Raw genomic sequence first — 3,143 nt, 5'->3', positions numbered from 1 at the left:
GAGAATATCTTTCATGAACTTCGCATAACTAGGCATTTGTTCAAGAGCTTCAGCGAAAGGTATGTTGATATGAAGTTTCTTGAAAACTTCTAAGAGCTTAGCAAATTGCATATCCAGCTTTTGCTTCTGCAGCCTCTTAGGAAAAGGAGGTGGAGGATAGATCTGTTTTTCCCCTGTATTACCCTCGGGAGGAGTATTGACAACAGCTGTCTTCCTTGGTTACACTTCTACTTCCTTCGATACATCTTCTTTAACCACAACTTCAGATTCTAGAATTTGAGATTTTTCGGGATTCGCAACCTTTCTAGACCTCAATGTAATTGCTTTAACCTGCTCCTTAGCTTCCCTTTTTCCTGGAACTTCAGTATCAGTAGGGAGTGTACCAGGTTGTCGATTCAACAAGGCATTAGCAATCTGCCCAATTTGATTCTCCAAGGTCTTGATAGAAACTGATTGGCTCTTGCACATGAGCCTCAACTCCTCCAATTCAGATTTTACATTTGATTGTGGTAGCTGCTGAAGTTGGAGTTGTTGCCTTGGTGCATATTGCGATTGTTGAAAACCAGGAGGGTTATATTGCTTTGCTATGTATGGCTAATAAGGTTGTTGCACCGTATTCTGATTGTTGATCCAGCTGAATTTAGGATGATTACGATTGTTGGGATGATAAGTGGCTGGAGCTTGCTGTTGTGACCTCTGAAAGTTGCTCACAAATTGAGTTGATTCACAAGAAATAACACACTGCTCAGTCTCATGTGCCCCCGCACAAAGCTCACAAATACTTGATCTGATTAACTTCATAATTAGCCAAAGAATCCACTTTCATCGTCAAAGCTTGAAGTTGAGCAGCTATAGCAGTAGCTGTATCCACTTCTGGAACTCCTGCTACATTGTCTTGTGACATTCTCTGCGTTGGATTATGGTATTCATTAACTTTCATTAGCTCAATCAACTTATAAGCTTCACTGTAGCTTTTGGCCTATAAGACTCCACCTGACGCTGCATCGAGCATAGGTCTAGACTGTGCGCCCAAACCATTATAGAAACAATTTATGATCATCCAATTAGGCATGCCATTGTGTGGGCACTTCCTCAACTTCTCTTTGTAGCGATCCCAAGCCTCACACAAAGATTCTCCAGATTGCTGCACAAACTGAGTAAGAGCATTCCTGATTGCAGCCTTCTTTACCATAGGGAAGAATTTAGTGAGAAACTTTTGAGCAAGATCCTCCCATTTGGTGATAGAACCTACTGGTAGAGAATGTAACCAACACTTAGCCTTATCCCTCAGAGAGAATGGGAAAAGTCTCAGTTTAATAGCATCTTCAGACACCCTGTTGAATTTGAAAGTGTCACAGATCTCGATGAAATCCCTGATATGCATGTTGGGATCTTCTATAGGAGAACCCCCAAACTGAACTGAATTTTGTATCATCTGAATCGTGCTCGACTTGATCTCAAAGGTGTTAGCCGAGATGGCTGGTCTGATAATGCTGGACTGAATATCATTGATCTTAGGCTAAGAATAGTCCATCAAAGCCTTCATATTTTCTGCTTGAGCTCCCATCTCAACTAGTGCTTCTTCCTCAACTTTCTAGACTTCTTCAAAAACTTCCTGAGCTACTACAACTTCTTCCTCACAGTGTTCTCTTATGAGACCGAGAACGCGTATGCATACACGCTCGCCGGAGTACCTGAAACACGACAAGGAAACAAGTAAGTAACAATGTCCGAGTCAATGAACTTTAACAATCACTGATGACAAACACATAAACTAAAAATTAACACCAATTCCCCGGTAGCGGCGCCAAAAATTTGTTAGGGCGAAAATGCGTGCTAAAATTACACCAAGTATACGCATTCAAAAGTAGTATAAGATATCAATTAGATTCGTTTCCACATGGACTGGTTTAGGTTAAGTTCAATTTATGCACCTATTCAACAATGTATGGTTATCGCTCAATGCTAAGACAAATAACAAATTAGGTTTTGATTAAACTAAGATATTATACTAAATAACATTAACTAAGAGAATTGAGGTTGAATTACTTATATGAGACAAACATGGGATTCTAACTTCATTAAATACTTCATTCAAAGTCCTTTTGTTCTTAACCTTAGCATGCAATGGTGATGACAACTAATCAGATAACACGAAACTGATAAACGCCAACTTTCGTTGTATGAATAACATACTACCCGACATCCACAAAAGAGATAGAATCTGAATAGACACCAAGTATGCTGAGACCTATATGTCTATAGAATTTGACAACATAAAGATTTAATATGAAAGTTATCTATCGTGATTATATAGGGCAAGTAAGATGGTTAAAATTACCTACGAATCATGCATAACAAATACATGAACCTATGTTAGCATGGCAAGTTCTAAACCTCTAAATTCACTGTCGCTTTATTAGAGATTAATATGCTATCTTATATGTTCGCGACACACATAAGACAAATAAGCACAACCAATACTAGGATATCATACAATCGCCACACACTAAGGTATCAAAATATATTAACTATTGAAATCCATAAATAAATTTGTTAGAACCCCACGATAATGATTACTTCATAACCGAACTTATCATCAACGTGGGTTCCGATGCTATAAAAAACTAGGTATTTATATAAAATGAATAATAAAAAAAGTATGCAATCCAGAGTATAGGTTCAACAAACAAGAAACGAGCATCCAAGATTACAACTTAGAACAAAAAATCACAGAACAAACTAGATCTTTTTCGCCTTCGTTGAATTGTGCTATAGGTCTTCTCTCGCCGTCTTCTCCATAAGCTCTGTTGAGAAAAATGTCTTCAATTTGTCTTTAAATAGCAGCCCAATTAATCCAGATGCCCCAAAAACAGTCTTCTAATTGAAACAGGAATTCTGATATCCCGATACGGCGCGGGCGCGCGCTTTATCAGCGCGGGCGCGTTGTCCTTTTGCATCTTCGGCACGGGCGCGCGTTATCACAGCGCGGGCGCGATGTCCTTCTGGAGAAACTGATTTTGCTTTCTTTATTTTCTGGTTCTTGATGGCCTTTGCATGAACGATCTTCACGACATCTTCTTAACACCATTTTAGCATCAAAGCAATGCTAAATCACCTCGATACCTGATATATGCCTGAAA

At 39.0% G+C, this 3,143-nt stretch overlaps 1 non-coding gene across 1 annotated transcript; it reads left to right on the top strand.

The window, feature by feature from the left end:
• Positions 1-1,070: 1,070 nt before the first annotated feature.
• LOC141676253 (small nucleolar RNA R71) lies at positions 1,071-1,177 on the top strand. Its single transcript, XR_012556852.1, has one exon. It is a non-coding gene; the product is annotated as a small nucleolar RNA R71 (small nucleolar RNA).
• Positions 1,178-3,143: the final 1,966 nt, after the last annotated feature.

Source organism: Apium graveolens, chromosome 7, assembly GCF_009905375.1.
Source record: "Apium graveolens cultivar Ventura chromosome 7, ASM990537v1, whole genome shotgun sequence".
NCBI classification, from domain to species: Eukaryota; Viridiplantae; Streptophyta; class Magnoliopsida; order Apiales; family Apiaceae; genus Apium; species Apium graveolens.
Note: the sequence above shows the minus strand (reverse complement) of the source record. Positions and strands in the feature narration are given on the sequence as shown.